General features: G+C 44.7%; 1 protein-coding gene across 4 annotated transcripts in view; it reads right to left on the bottom strand.

Moving 5' to 3' along the window:
- LOC110535542 (partitioning defective 3 homolog) overlaps window positions 1-17068 on the bottom strand; it is a 546846-nt gene that overhangs the window by 208480 nt on the left and 321298 nt on the right. The window lies entirely within an intron of this gene.

The following is a 17068-nucleotide window of genomic DNA, read 5'->3' as shown; positions in this document are numbered from 1 at the left end:
GTGAGCTGTGAGCAGTGGGACCATACCCTTACTGCCTAACTGCATGGGTGTGCTGTGAGCAGTGGTACCATAGCCTTACTGCCTAACTGCATGGGTGAGCTGTGAGCAGTGGTACCATACCCTTACTGCCTAACTGCATGGGTGAGCTGTGAGCAGTGGGACCATACCCTTACTGCCTAACTGCATGGGTGAGCTGTGAGCAGTGGTACCATACCCTTACTGCCTAACTGCATGGGTGAGCTGTGAGCAGTGGTACCATACCCTTACTGCCTAACTGCATGGGTGAGCTGTGAGCAGTGGGACCATACCCTTACTGCCTAACTGCATGGGTGATTTGTGAGCAGTGGTACCATACCCTTACTGCCATACAATAACAAACATAACCTAGCTGCCTTGCTACATGGGGTGAATTAGTGAACAGCGGTACTGTGGTGCCAGGCCTATACTGCCCCCACACAATAACAAGCAGAACCTAGCTACATGGGGTAAAGCAGTGAACAGTGGTACCATGGTACGCGGGCTGTGGGTCGTGTACAAAGTGGCGCTAGACTCCAAGCTGTGTCCTACTGCAACACCCCCCCCCCTCCCCCCTCTGCGGACCTCAGATAAATAACCTAAGAGGGGGAAAGGGTTTCCAGGAAGGAACGCAACAACAGTGCCTGTTTCAGAGCAACACTGCGGGAGATGGCTTTGAACTTGAAGTCCCCAGTCGTCATACAATGAAAACCTGTTGCCACGGATGTGTTTTAGTCAGATTGAGCATGTAGCTATGTGATATAAGGTCTGGCTGGCCATGTGACCGCCGGCTTTGCAGCTGGGAAGCAGCTGTTTGATGGTTGTTGAGATGGGACTCATGCACACGCGCGCGCACACACACACACACACACACACACACACACACACACACACACACACACACACACACACACACACACACACACACACACACACACACACACACACACACACACACACACACACACACACACACACACACACACACACACACACACACACACAGAGTGGTTAGTCCTATAGGTGTAATGGCATGCTTTGAGATAAATTACTAGTCACATTCGGCTGAATAGAACACTGTAGAGTTGCACAGGCAGGAAGGAGAGATAAATGGAGGAAGGAAGGGATGGAAAAAAGAACGGTCACTCCTTCATCCAAAAGAAGATGGAGAGAGTCAGAGAGCCATTTTGGTGCACATCGCCTCAGTTCTTAGCCTCCCTAGCAACAGAGCCTGCCTCTGTGAGGGCCAATCCAAAGTATTAAACCCAGAGAGAGGGGTGGAGCCATTTCCAGAGTCAGGGCCATGGCCATGTTAGAGCAGGGTGTTGAGACGGGAGCTCTCAGAGCTAAGAGGCCACCTGGACACATTCATCTGAGAGGAAGGAAGAGGAGTGCTCACTTTCAGCCATAGATCATTGAGTCGGAGGTGAGAGGTCACACTAATAGCTCTAATTCATCCTCCCATCCTCTCGTTTCAGAGCATCACCCATTCAGAAGGCTAATCTGACACTCTGGCCCTATTGATCGGGCTGGAGATCTTTACCAGATCCATACTGGTTAACAATATCAGGGCCAATACACAAACTGGAGCAGGTAATCACCTTAAATACACACTGGCAAAACGAGACCTGGGTTAGACAATGTTTTCTGGTCATTTCCACTATGTTTAAACCAGAAACAGCTCTACCCACTCGGTCAATTGAATTGACTGGAGTGTTTGGCTAGATTGGATTTGTTGATGTTGTCGTTTGATCCCTGCCACTCTGTTTTCTGTCTGTTTCTCCCATGTCTGATGTATCTAGTACAGACTAAAACACTGCTATTACAAGCGTTTGAATTGTAAAAAACTGACCAAGCAGGCAAGGTTCATGTTTCACAGAAAGCAACAACAACAAAAAGTGTCACATGCAGATGAAATCGATCATCCTTGGGGCATAATATCAAAATGTTTTCGTATCGGCGATGTCAGGCTATTAAAAGTGGGCGGGGCAGTCTAGTCGCACACGTACCCATCCCAGCCTTTAAATGCCTTTAGCCTTTAAATGCCAACTTCATTATGTGTCTTTTAAACACACCTCAACCTTTTCACACCAGACACAGGCTGAAGGGAGCTAGCTCAAACAAGGTACAGAACATCCAAGCAGGGATAGGTAGAACCTTTACATCATTTAAATATACTCAAAACTTTCTCCCGAACTTCTCAGAGCAGTGCAGGTCGACAACAGTGAAGATGATGCTAGAAATGAGCCTGAATGTGTGTGTGTGTGTGTATGTTCCATGTCGGTGTTCCAGTGTGTTCCACTCCTAAATGACACAACCCTCCTACAATCGTCACACCAAGTGAAGCTGAAGGAAAGGAATAATGACTTAGATAACACATGTCAGTCTCACAGGTGGGCCACATCTGCTAGGGATTGATATTCCCTCTCTCTCTCCCTCTCCCTCTCTCGTGATTGATTCAGACTCTCAGCTCAGATGATGGTCCCTTCATTACTTCTATTATCTCTCATCAAAAATCCATCTGCTCGCTGACACGCCCCACACATTAACATTATAACATTACCATCCACTGTACTGTTAAACGTGGGCGGACGCACACAGAACTCATTAAAGAAAGTTTCTTAATAATTTCTCTATAACAAACCGGTAAAGAATTTAAGCACTTAAGTAAATTAGATGGGCATGGACTGTTTGAGATAAGTGACTAGATGTCACTATATGACTACACACTGAGTGTACAAACCATTAGGAACATTCTTTCCATGATATAGACTGACCAGATGAGTCCAGGTATAGATGAATGGGAGGAGACATGTTAAAGAAGGATGTTTAAGCCTTGAGACAATTGAGACATGGATTGTGTGTGTGCCATTCAGAGGGTGGATGGACAAGACCAAATACTTAAGTGCCTTTGAACGGGGTATGGTAGTAGGTGCCAGGCGCACCAGTCTGAGTGTGTCAAGAACTACAACGCTGCTGGGTTTTTCACACTCAACAGTTTCCCATGTGTATCAAGAATGAAGTCAACATGGGCCAACATCTATGTGAAACACTTTAGACACCTTGTAGTCTATGTCCCGACAAATTGAGGCTGTTCTGAGGGCAAAAGGGGATGCAACTCAATATTAGGAAGGTGTGCTTAATATTTTGTACACTCAGTGTATTTTCTGTGGAGTGAAAAAATGTGATTCATACACTCATTTTCTTGAAATAAAACCAGTATGATGCAGGTGCCTGAAGCCAGAACATTATATACACTCTCTACTGTATGAATCCTAGTTACTTTTCTCAGGTAGGCTACTGTAGGTATATTATTAGCATGGCTCAGGAAGTCTCTATACGGCACATAAATGGAAGGTCATGCTATCTCATTTCCTGGCTTGATGAATGTGCACAGAGGGGATGAAGAGGATGACACTGCTAGATCTATAAAAAGCCCCAGCGCAGTGTGAGTCAAACATTGTCAAGCCCTGGGAAGATGTCCTGCGTGTGTGTTTGCGAGTGTGTGTGTGTATTTGCGCGTGTGTGCATGTAAGAGAGGGAGAGAGATAGACAAACGGGGGTCGCCGCCCTCCATCAGAGTCCATTACTCAACAGGGTCTAAAGGACTAGAGACACACAGGACCTCCATAAGACTTCCACAGGGAGCGGGGGGAGGGACCGTAGAAATATAATAATAATTATGTTAATGCATTGATGAACATGGGAGGACAGTGATGGTACACACAAACACACCCTCCGTCCTTCCATCCCTATTCCTTTGGTGACCATGTTTAACAGGGTTTCAGTCGGATACTCTGTCAAACAGCACATCCAGCGCTGGTCCGCGGGGCCTCAATTTTCGACCACAGTGCGACTTCCTGCTCCTAGCTGGACTTTCAATCAGGAGAGTGGAAGGCACCGCCAGAGAGGAGGCTAATGACTTTAGATTCAACCAGGCCCCTTCATTATTATGTCATAATGTTCTTCTTCTTCACTTTCCTCTTTTTCCTTTATTCTCTCATTTTCACCAGTCTTAAAGCACTGCAAGGGTGAGAGAGGAGGAAGAGGATGAGAGATGGGTGGAAAAATAGTATTTTTCTCAGGCAGGCCACAGCTTCATATCACCCTACCTGCTATTTCCTCCTACCTCATGGCCATGCAACTGTAAGACTGCATCCCAAATGGCAACCATTTTTAATCTAACCTTTACTTAACTAGGCAAGTGAGTTATGAACACATTCTTCTTTACAATGACGGCCTACCACGGGCCAAACTCTCCCCTAACCCGGACGACGCTGAGCCAATTGTGAGCCGCCGTATGGGACTCCCGATCACGGCCGGTTGTGATACAGCCCAGAATCGAACCTGGGTCTGAAGTGGTGCATCTAGCATCTGCGTTACAGTCCCAATATAGTGCACTACTTTTGACCAGGGCCCAGATATAGGAAATAGGGCGCCATTTTGGCTGCGGCCTAAGTCTGTAAGTAGGACAGAGGATGTGTAGATGTGTGAAGGTAGCTGACAATGTCACAGCACCAATGATTTAGTGAAGCAGACAGCCCTGAAATTACTGCTGCCTATCTATAGGCTCTATCCCTGACTCCAAGCCTCCATCCCCACGCCCCTGAATGACAATACTCTTACAAGCTCCATCCCCATCTGTTTATCCATCCATTCACCCCTCCGTCCACACCCCCTCACTGAAAAGTCGTCCTCTATAACCCTCCCCCACCTCCTCACTGACAAGCTCCGTTCCGACTGACAGCTTTCTAACACTGTAGGGAGCTCAATGCATGGAGAGGTGCCTCATTGCTCCGTGCCTCGCCTTGCCTCAGCCAATCAATGGGATGGCACTATCTCAGCCAGCCAGTCAGATTAATGGACCTCATCCTTACATCGCTCTGCACATCACACCGGCACTATACCGTCGTTGCCATGGTGACACATTTCATTGTCGTATGATACGAACATTCCATATTTATGTGGTGCTTGGCCAAAGGATAGAGAGCTACCTGAATTTGCCTTTAAGAGAGAAACCAGTATCCATCTTGAAAGAATGCTGCCGGAGGGGATGGCTACTGTTGTATGGGCTCCTAACCAATTGTGCTATTTTGTGTGTTTTTTTGCATTGTTGGTAACTTATTTTGTACATGTTAATGCTACCGTCTCTTATGACCGAAAAGAGCTTCTGGATATCAGAACAGCGATTACTCACATCGAACTGGACAATTTTTTTTTGCAAAGGATATAATGTTGCTCCCAGACAAGGCCCAAATCCCTGACATTCGCATGCGAAAATAAGGAAGTACAGGGGGCGGAAATCAGGGTGCCTTGTGAGAATTCATTGGCGAGTGGCTAACCCGCCTCTACCATCAGTTCTATTAGCCAACGTGCAATCACTGGAGAAACTGGATGATCTCCGTTCGAGACTATCCTACCAATGGGACATTAAAAACTGTAATATCTTATGTTTCACCGAGTCGTGGCTGAACGACGACACGGATAATATTATATTATCCATGCATTGGCAGGACAGAACAGCTACGTGGGGGAGTGGGTGGGGGTGGGGGAGTGTCTCTATTTGTCAATTACAGCTGGTGCGTGATGTCTAATAATAAGGTAGTCTCGAGGTATTGCCTAAATTAGATAGAGTATCTCATGATAAGCTGCAGACCACACTATCTACCAAGAGAGTTTTCATCTATATTTTTCGTAGCTGTCTATTTACCACCACCAACCGAAGCTGGTACTAAGACTGCACTCAACGAGCTGTATACAAATCAACAAAATGGTCACTCCTTGTGGCCGGGGACTTTAATGCAGGCATACATAAATCCGTTTTGCATTTTTTTTTACCAGCATTTCATGTACAACCAGAAAAAGAAAAAAAACCTACATCACCTTTACTCTGCAACAACACAGAGATGCGTACAAAGCTCTCCCTCGCCTTCCATTTGGAAAATCTAACCATAATTATATCCTCCTGATTCCTGCTTACGAGTAAACACTAAAGCAGGAAGTACCAGTGACTTGCTCAATATGGAAGTGGTCAGATGACGCGGATGCTACACTACAGGACTGTTTTGCTTGCACAGACTGGAATATGTTCCGGGATTCATTCAATGGCATTGAGGAGTATATCACCTCAGTAACCGACATCATCCATAAGTGCATCGAATACATCTGTGACCGTACGTACATATCACCATCAGAAGCCATGGATTGCAGGTAAGATACGCACCGAGCTAAAGGCTAGAGCTGCCACTTACAATGAGCGGGACACTAATCTGGACGCTTATTAGAAATCTCACTACGCAATCAGACGAACCATCAAACAGTCAAAGCATCAATACAGGACTAAGATTAAATCCTACTATACCGGCTCTGACACTCGTCGGATGTGGCAGGGCTTGCAAACTATTATGGACTCCAAAGGGAAACCCAGCCACGAGCTGCCCAGTGAAGTGAGCCTACCAGACAGGCTAAATGCCTTTTATGCTCGCTTCGAGGCAAGCAACACTGAATCATGCATGAGAGCACCAGCTGTTCCGGACGACTATGTGATAACACTCCCTATAGACAATGTTTATTTTATTTTACCCTTATTTTACCAGGAAAGTTGACTGAGAACACATACTCATTTACAGAAATTACCCGGGGAATAGTTACAGTGGAGAGGAATGAGCCAATTGTAAGCTGGGGATGATTAGGTGACCGTGATGGTATGAGGGCCAGAATAGGAATTTAGCCAGGACACCGGGGTTAACACCCTTACTCCTACGATAAGTGCCATGGGATCTTTAGTGACCACAGAGAGTCAGGACACCCGTTTAACGTCCCATCCAAAAGACGGCACCCTACACAGTGCAATGTCCCCAATCACTGCCCTAGGGTATTCAGAATTGTTCTTAGACCAGAGGAAAGAGTGCCTCCTACTGGCCCTCCAACACCACTTCCTGAAGCATCTGGCGTCCCATCTAGGGACCAACCAGGACCAACCCTGCTTAGCTTCAGAAGCAAGCCAACAGTGGGATGCAGGGTGGTATGCTGCTGGTAATTTGAGCAAGACCTTTAAACAGGTCGACATTCACAAGGCCGGGTGGAATACCAGGACACGTACTCAGAGCATGTGCGGACCAACTGGCAAGTGTCTTCACTGACATTTTTAACCTCTCCCTGACAGAGTCTGTAATACCTAAATAAATGTTAAATAAAAAATACAAATATATTGTCGGTAGCCATGAAGTGCTTTGAAAGGCTGATCATGGCTCACATCAACACCATCATCCCAGAAACTCTAGACCCACTCCAATTCGCATACCACCCCAACAGATCCACAGATGACGCAATCTCAATCGCATCCCACACTAACCTTTCCCACCCGGACAAAAGGAACACCTATGTGAGAATGCTGTTCATTGACTACATCTCAGCGTTCAACACCATAGTGCCCACAAAGCTCATCACTAAGCTAACGACCCTGGGACTAAACACCTCCCTCTGCAACTGGAACCTGGACTTCCTGACGGGCCACCCCCAGGTGGTAAGGGTAGTCAACAACACATCTGCCATGTTGACCCTCAACATGGGGGCTCCTCAGAGGTGTGTGCTTAGTCTCCTCCTGTACTCCCTGTTCACCCATGACTGCGTGGCCAAGCACGACTTCAACAGCAAGTTTAAGTTTGCTGATGACACAACAGTGGTAGACATAATCACCGACAACGATGTGGAGGAGGTCAGAGACCTGGCAGTGTCGTGCCAGGACAACAACCCCTCCCTCAATGTGAGCAAGACAAAGGAGATGATCGTGGACTACAGGAAAAATAAGGCCAAACATGCCCCCATTCACATCGATGGGGCTGTAGTGGAGTGGGTTGAGAGTTTCAAATTCCCACCAACAAGCTATCATGGTCCAAACACACCAATAACGTTGTGAAGATGGCACGACAACGCATTTTCCCCCTCAGGAGGCTGAAAGGATTTGGCATGGGTTCCAGGAGCCTCAAAAAGTTATACAGCTGCACCATTGAGAGCATCCTGACCATTTGCATCACTGCCTGGTTTAGCAACTTCTCAGCATAAGGCAATACAGAGGGTAGTGCGTACAGCCCAGTACATCCCTGGGGTCAACATTCCTGCCATCCAGGATTTACATACTAGGTGATGTCAGCGGAAGGCCCAATTTAGTCAAATACTTGTCAAAATTGTCCAAGTCATAGACTGTGCTCTCTGCTACCACACGGCAAGCGGTACAGGAGTGCCAAGTCCTGGTCCAAAAGGCTCCTTATCAGCTTCTACCCTCAAGCCATCAGACTGCTGAACAATTAATCAAATGGTCGCCATTTGCATTGACACAACAAACTTAGTGTTTATTATCTATGCATAGTCACTTTACCCCTTCCTACATGTATAAATGACCTCAACTAACCCGTATCCCTGCACACTGACACTGTACCGGTACCCCCTGTATATATCCTCATTATTGTGATTTTATTGTGTTACTTTTTACATTTTTTACTTTAGTTTATTTAGCAAATATTTCCTTAAACTCTATTTTCTTAAAACTGCATTGTTGGTTAAGGGCTTGTAAGTTAGCATTTCACAGTAAGGTTGTGTTCGGTGCATGTGACAAACACAATTTGATTTGATTTGACATTATGTTTCTGTGAGGGGAGAAAGCCCAGTTTAAATACAGGTGGAGCAGTTAACTGTCATGGCTGGCAGAAATACATGACCTGTTTGCATTCATTTGCTCTATTGATTTGCTGCCGTCTGTAATAAATTACAATCAAAGTCAGTTCTTGATATCGAAGAAGAACAATTGCATTCCCATTTATCAGTGTGGTTCATCTGTAGTAGGGAGAATAACATACACAGAGAGAAGCAGTAGTGCAGTCATTGCCTAAGTACGCACTAACTTAGAGGGCTGATTCGGTTACAGGGTTCTCCTCTGAGGTACTTTTGAGACTGGAATAGGAGAGGTTTGTCACAAATCATTTGATTTGTTTAATGAAAATGGTTGTTTCCATTTCGGGACCTCACCCAGTTAACTTTATATCCCTTCCTGCAGTAATTATTTTATGGAACAGTGTGTGTGTGCATACGTCCGTGCGTGTGTCAATACATGTGTTTATTCCACTATTAAAGGACGTTTACGTATGTACAGTTGAAGTCGGAAGTTTACATTAGCCAAATATATTTAAACTCAGTTTTTCACAATTCCTGACATTTAATCCTAGTAAATATCCCCTGTCTTAGGTCAGTTAGGATCACCACTTTATTTTAAGAATGTGAAATGTCAGAATAATAGTAGAGAGAAGGATTTATTTCAGCTTTTGTTTCACTCATCACATTCCAAGTGGGTCAGAAGTTTACATACACTCAATTAGTATTTGGTAGCATTGCCTTTAAATAGTTTAACTTGGGTCAAATGTTTTGGGTAGCCTTCCACAAGCTTCCCACAATAAGTTGGGTGAATTTTGGTCCATTCCTCCTGACAGAGCTGGTGTAACTGAGTCAGGTTTGTAGACCTCCTCGCTCGCACACTCTTTAATCAGTTCTACCCACAAAATGTATTTAGGAATGAGTTCAGGGCTTTGTGATGGCCACTCCAATACCTTGACTTTGTTGTCCTTAAGCCATAACTTTGGAAGTATGCTTGGGGTTACAGTCCATTTGGAAGACCCATTTGCGACCAAGCCTTAACTTCCTGACTGATGTCTTGAGATGTTGCTTCAATATACCCATATACTTTTCCTTCTCATGATGCCATCTATTTTGAAGTGCACCAGTCCCTCCTGCAGCAAAGCACCCCCACAACATGATGCTGCCACCCCCGTGCTTCACGGTTGAGATGTTGTTCTTTGGCTTGCAAGACTCCCCCTTTTTCCTCCAAACATAACGATGGTCATTATGGCCAAACAGTTATATTTTTGTTTCATCAGACCAGAGGACATTTCTCAAAAAAATACGATCTTTGTCCCCACGAGCAGTTTTGGAAGAGTGGAGCAGTGGCTTCTTCCTTGCTGAGCGGCCTTTCAGGTTATGTCGATATAGGACTTGTTTTACTGTGGATATAGATACTTTTGTACCCGTTTCCTCCTGCATCTTCACAAGGTCCTTTGCTGTTGTTCTGGGATTGATTTGCACTTTTCGCACCAAAGTACGTTCATCTCTAGGAGACAGAACGTGTCTCTTGTCTCCTGAGCGGTATGATGGCTGCGTCTTCCCATGGTGTTTATACTGGCGTACTATTGTTTGTACAGATGAACGTAGTACCTACAGGCGTTTGGAAATTGCTCCCAATAATGAACCAGACTTGTGGAGGTATACAATTTTTTTTTCTGAGGTATTGGCTGATTTCTTTTGATTTTCACCTGATGTCAAGCAATGGGGCACTGAGTTTGAAGGTAGGCCTGGAAAAACATCCACAGGTACACCTCCAATTGACTCAAATTATGTCAATTAGCCTATCAGAAGCTTCTAAAGCCATGACATCCTTTTCTGGAATTTTCCAAGCTTTTTAAAGGCACAGTCAAATTATTGTATACAAACTTCTGACCCGCTAGAATTGTGATACAGTGAATAATACGTCAAATAATCTTGACTTTAAAACAAAAAAATGACTTGTGTCATACACAAAGTAGATGTCCTAACAGACTTACCAAAACTATTGTTTGTAAACAAGAAATTTGTGGAGTGGTTGAAGAGTGAATTTTAATGACTCCAACCTAAGTGTATGTAAACTTCCGACTTCAACTGTATGTACACTGAACAAAAATATCAACAAAAAAATGTAAGTGTTTGTCCCATGTTTCATGAGCTGAATTAAAAGATCCTAGAAATGTTCCATACGCACAAGAAGCTTATTTCTCTCAAATGCTGTGCACACGTTTGTTTACATCCCTGTTAGTGAGCATTTCTCCTTTGCCAAGATGATCCATCCACCTGGACAGGTATTGCATATCAAAAAGCTAATTAAACAGCATGGGCATTACACAGGTGCACCTTGTGCTGGGGATAATAAAAGGCGTGAAGTTTTGTCACACAACAGAATGACACAGATACAGTGCCTTGCGAAAGTATTTGGCCCCCTTGAACTTTGCGACCTTTTGCCACATTTCAGGCTTCAAACATAAAGATATAAAACTGTATTTTTTTGTGAAGAATCAACAACAAGTGGGACACAATCATGAAGTGGAACGACATTTATTGGATATTTCAAACTTTTTTAACAAATCAAAAACTGAAAAATTGGGAGTGCAAAATTATTCAGCCCCTTTACTTTCAGTGCAGCAAACTCTCTCCAGAAGTTCAGTGAGGATCTCTGAATGATCCAATGTTGACCTAAATGACTAATGATGATAAATACAATCCACCTGTGTGTAATCAAGTCTCCGTATAAATGCACCTGCACTGTGATAGTCTCAGAGGTCCGTTAAAAGCGCAGAGAGCATCATGAAGAACAAGGAACACACCAGGCAGGTCCGAGATACTGTTGTGAAGAAGTTTAAAGCCGGATTTGGATACAAAAAGATTTCCCAAGCTTTAAACATCCCAAGGAGCACTGTGCAAGCGATAATATTGAAATGGAAGGAGTATCAGACCACTGCAAATCTACCAAGACCTGGCCGTCCCTCTAAACTTTCAGCTCATACAAGGAGAAGACTGATCAGAGATGCAGCCAAGAGGCCCATGATCACTCTGGATGAACTGCAGAGATCTACAGCTGAGGTGGGAGACTCTGTCCATAGGACAACAATCAGTCGTATATTGCACAAATCTGGCCTTTATGGAAGAGTGGCAAGAAGAAAGCCATTTCTTAAAGATATCCAGAAAAAGTGTTGTTTAAAGTTTGCCACAAGCCACCTGGGAGACACACCAAACATGTGGAAGAAGGTGCTCTGGTCAGATGAAACCAAAATTGAACTTTTTGGCAACAATGCAAAACGTTATGTTTGGCGTAAAAGCAACACAGCGCATCACCCTGAACACACCATCCCCACTGTCAAACATGGTGGTGGCAGCATCATGGTTTGGGCCTACTTTTCTTCAGCAGGGACAGGGAAGATGGTTAAAATTGATGGGAAGATGGATGGAGCCAAATACAGGACCATTCTGGAAGAAAACCTGATGGAGTCTGCAAAAGACCTGAGACTGGGACGGAGATTTGTCTTCCAACAAGACAATGATCCAAAACATAAAGCAAAATCTACAATGGAATGGTTCAAAAATAAACATATCCAGGTGTTAGAATGGCCAAGTCAAAGTCCAGACCTGAATCCAATCGAGAATCTGTGGAAAGAACTGAAAACTGCTGTTCACAATTGCTCTCCATCCAACCTCACTGAGCTCAAGCTGTTTTGCAAGGAGGAATGGGAAAAAATTTCAGTCTCTCGATGTGCAAAACTGATAGAGACATACCCCAAGCGACTTACAGCTGTAATCGCAGCAAAAGGTGGCTCTACAAAGTATTAACTTAAGGGGGCTGAATAATTTTGCACGCACAATTTTTCAGTTTTTGATTTGTTAAAAAAGTTTGAAATATCCAATAAATGTCGTTCCACTTCATGATTGTGTCCCACTTGTTGATTCTTCACAAAAAAATACAGTTTTATATCTTTATGTTTGAAGCCTGAAATGTGGCAAAAGGTCGCAAAGTTCAAGGGGGTCGAAAACTTTCGCAAGGCACTGTATCTCGAGTTTTGAGGGAGTGTGCAATTGGCATGCTGACTGAAGGAATGTGCACCGGAGCTGTTGCCAGAGGATTGAATGTTCATTTCTCTACCATAAGCCACCTCCAACATTGTTTTAGAGAATTTGGCAGTACATCCAACCGGCCTTACAACCGTAGACCACGCGTAACCACGCCAGCCCAGGACCTCCATATCCGGCTTCTTCACCTGCGGGATTTGGTCAGCTGCTGAAACTGTGGGTTTGCACAACTGAAGAATTTCTGCTGTCAGAAACCGTCTCGGGGAAGCTCATCTGTGTGCTCGTCATCCTCACCGGGGTCTGGTCCTGACTGCAGTTCTGTAGTCAGTTGTAACCGACTACAGTGGGCAAATGCTCACCTTTGACGGCCAATTGCACGCTGGAGAAGTGTGCTCATCATGGATGAATCCTTGTATTAACTGTACCAGGCAGATGGCAGGCAGCGTGTATGGCGACATGTGAGTGAACAGTTTGCTGATGTCAACGTTGTGAACAAGGTGCCCGTACAGACAATGCATTTTATTGATGGCAATTTGAATGCACAGAGATACCTTGACGAGATCCTGAGGCCCATTGTCGTGGCGTTAATCTGCCGCCATCACCTCATGTTTCAGCATGATAATGCACGGCTCCATGTCACAAGGACCTGAACATAATTCCTGAAAGCTGAAAAGGTCCCAGTTCTTCCATGACCTGCAATATCCAGCAATTTCACACAGCCATTGAAAGGAGTGGGACAACATTCCACAGGCCACAATCAACAACCTGATCAACTCTATGTGAAGATGTGTTGCGCTGCATGAGGCAAATGGTGGTCAAACCAGATGCTGACCGGTATTCTGATTCACGCTCCAACTTTCTGTGACCAACAGATGCATACCTGTATTCTCAGTCATGTAAAATCCATAGATTAAGGCCTCATTTATGTATTTCAAGTGACTGATTTCCATATATGAACTGCCACTCAGTCAACTCTTTGAAATTGTTGCATGTTGCGTTTATATTTTTTGTTCAGTGTATATAGGGGGTGGCTACTTTGAAGAATCTCAAATATACTTGGTTACTACATGATTCCATACGTGTTATGGCATCGTTGTGATGTCTTCACTATTATTCTACACTGTAGAAAATAGTAAAGCTAAAGAAAAACCCTTGAATGAGTAGCTGTGTCCAAACTTTCGACTGGTACTGTATGTCTGTTTACGGCCTTAATAGTGAAGCCATGCTTTCATTCCAGGCTCTAGAGACCAGTCATCATGCTGTTAATCACACACCAGTAGCTATATTCATACTGAGGAGGTGACCTTGCTGTGTAGATTCTCAGCATCTGTCCTCTTTCATGACTGTCATACGAGACAGACCAGGCAATAGGTATCCTCCCATGCTAACATAACATGGGACTGAGATAACTGTTCTACAATACACGGTCTCTATGTCTGTGTGAGAACATGTTTAAAATGTCCTCAGCGGTCAGTGTGAGGAATACCTGGGTCGTGTTCATTAGGACACACAGCGTAAAACGTTGTGCATTTGCGTTCCTGATTGGACAAGTCCAGGTAGTCCCTCCTTGTTTTAGTCCATTTTCTTCCTTTTGGTGCCTATTGAACATGACCCTGCTGTCTGACACACAGAGTTTCAAACACTCGTCGTTATTGATTTCAGTTTCAATCCAAGTCGAAGAAGTAAACACCAGTCACATTAGCAAGAGGTCTGTCTTTCTGACTGGCAGCAAGAGGTGCCTAACAATCATCTGCATCATTAAGCTTTTTTATTCTGAAGGTGTTTTTCTACAATGACTGTAGCCGTAATACACCGACAAAACACGCCGGTCGATGCATGAACACTACAATAGAAAAACTGTCTGGAAACAAACAGAGAGAGAAGAGAGAGAAGTATCTGGCACTCTCTCCCTGAGAAATTAGTCGAGATGGAGATCTGAAGGTTTGTCAAGCCAGCTTGCCAATAACATCGGCCCCAAATCACCCCCTCTAACTTCCACTAACTTTTCAACTTCCCTCATTTGCCACACTCTCACTCACACTCACAGGAGGGAAAGCTGCTCTTGAAGTTTTTGGCACGGTAGAAGTTTTTAGAATTCCACAACCATTGTTTAGTTCTAGTAACTGTTTGTGATCACAGTGGCATTCTGAAAGGCTGTGTCAGTGCCTGTCTCATAATAAGGCATCTGTGGCAACCAAAGTCAGCGTAGGAGGAGGGGAGAAATGAGTGGGAGAGAGGAAAAGAGGGAGGAATGAGAGACATAAGAGCAGAGGGGAAGAGAGGAGCAGGGCCTATTGAGCTAGAGGTTTAATTAGCCATCAGATGGCTTTGACACCTTCTCTGATCTCCAGCGAGAAGGAGTTCATTGGCAGAGTGGCACTGCTACTACTAGATAACATGGAGATGAGAGAGCACTGCTACTGTAGACAACATGGAGATAAGAGAGCAATGCTACTGTAGACAACATGGAGATAAGAGAGCAATGCTACTGTAGACAACATGGAGATGAGAGCACTGCTACTGTAGACAATATGGAGATATGGAGATGAGAGAGCACTGCTACTGTAGACAACATGGAGATAAGAGAGCAATGCTACTGTAGACAACATGGAGATGAGAGAGCAATGCTACTGTAGACAACATGGAGATGAGAGAGCAATGCTACTGTAGACAACATGGAGATGAGAGCACTGCTACTGTAGACAATATGGAGATATGGAGATGAGAGAGCACTGCTACTGTAGACAACATGGAGATGAGAGAGCACTGCTACTGTAGACAACATGGAGATGAGAGAGCACTGCTACTGTAGACAATATGGAGATGAGAGCACTGCTACTGTAGACAATATGGAGATATGGAGATGAGAGAGCACTGCTACTATTGACAATATGGAGATGAGAGAGCACTGCTACTGTAGACAACATGGAGATAAGAGAGCAATGCTACTGTAGACAACATGGAGATGAGAGAGCAATGCTACTGTAGACAACATGGAGATGAGAGCACTGCTACTGTAGACAATATGGAGATATGGAGATGAGAGAGCACTGCTACTGTAGACAACATGGAGATGAGAGAGCACTGCTACTGTAGACAACATGGAGATGAGAGAGCACTGCTACTGTAGACAACATGGAGATGAGCGAGCACTGCTACTGTAGACAACATGGAGATGAGCGAGCACTGCTACTATAGACAACATGGAGATGAGAGAGCACTGCTACTGTAGACAACATGGAGATGAGCGAGCACTGCTACTGTAGACAACATGGAGATGAGCGAGCACTGCTACTATAGACAACATGGAGATGAGAGCACTGCTACTGTAGACAACATGGATATGAGAGAGCACTGCTACTGTAGACAACATGGAGATGAGAGAGCACTGCTACTGTAGACAACATGGAGATGAGAGAGCAATGCTACTGTAGACAACATGGAGATGAGAGAGCAATGCTACTGTAGACAACATGGAGATGAGAGCACTGCTACTGTAGACAATATGGAGATATGGAGATGAGAGAGCACTGCTACTGTAGACAACATGGAGATGAGAGAGCACTGCTACTGTAGACAACATGGAGATGAGCGAGCACTGCTACTATAGACAACATGGAGATGAGAGCACTGCTACTGTAGACAACATGGATATGAGAGAGCACTGCTACTGTAGACAACATGGAGATGAGAGAGCACTGCTACTGTAGACAACATGGAGATGAGAGAGCAATGCTACTGTAGACAACATGGAGATGAGAGAGCAATGCTACTGTAGACAACATGGAGATGAGAGCACTGCTACTGTAGACAATATGGAGATATGTAGATGAGAGAGTACTGCTACTGTAGACAACATGGAGATGAGAGAGCACTGCTACTGTAGACAACATGGAGATGAGAGAGCACTGCTACTGTAGACAACATGGAGATGAGAGAGTACTGCTACTGTAGACAACATGGAGATGAGAGAGCACTGCTACTGTAGACAACATGGAGATGAGAGAGCACTGCTACTATTGACAATATGGAGATGAGGGAGCTGAAAAAGCTAGGTCTACTCAGAGAAGAAGAAGGGATGAAAGATATGGGATATTGAGAAAGGGGAAGAGAGGAGAGGAAGAAAAAGGAAGAGAGGAGAGGAAGAAAAAGGAAGAGAGGAGAGGAATAGAGGGAGAGAGGAAAGAAATAGAGGGGAAAAGAGGAGAGGTAGACAGGGGGAGTGAGGAGAGGAAGAGCGGGGGAGAGAGGAGAGGAAGATAAGGGGAGAGGGAGGAGGGGGAAAGAGGAGAGGAAGAGAGGGGGAGAGAGCAAAGAAAGAGAGGGAAAGAGAGGAGAGGTAGAGGAAGAGAGGGTG

This window comes from Oncorhynchus mykiss, chromosome 11, assembly GCF_057628025.1.
Source record: "Oncorhynchus mykiss isolate SJ-2025 chromosome 11, ASM5762802v1, whole genome shotgun sequence".
NCBI classification, from domain to species: domain Eukaryota; kingdom Metazoa; phylum Chordata; class Actinopteri; order Salmoniformes; family Salmonidae; genus Oncorhynchus; species Oncorhynchus mykiss.
The sequence above is the reverse complement of the archived record's forward strand: the minus strand, read 5'-3'. Positions and strand labels throughout refer to the sequence as shown.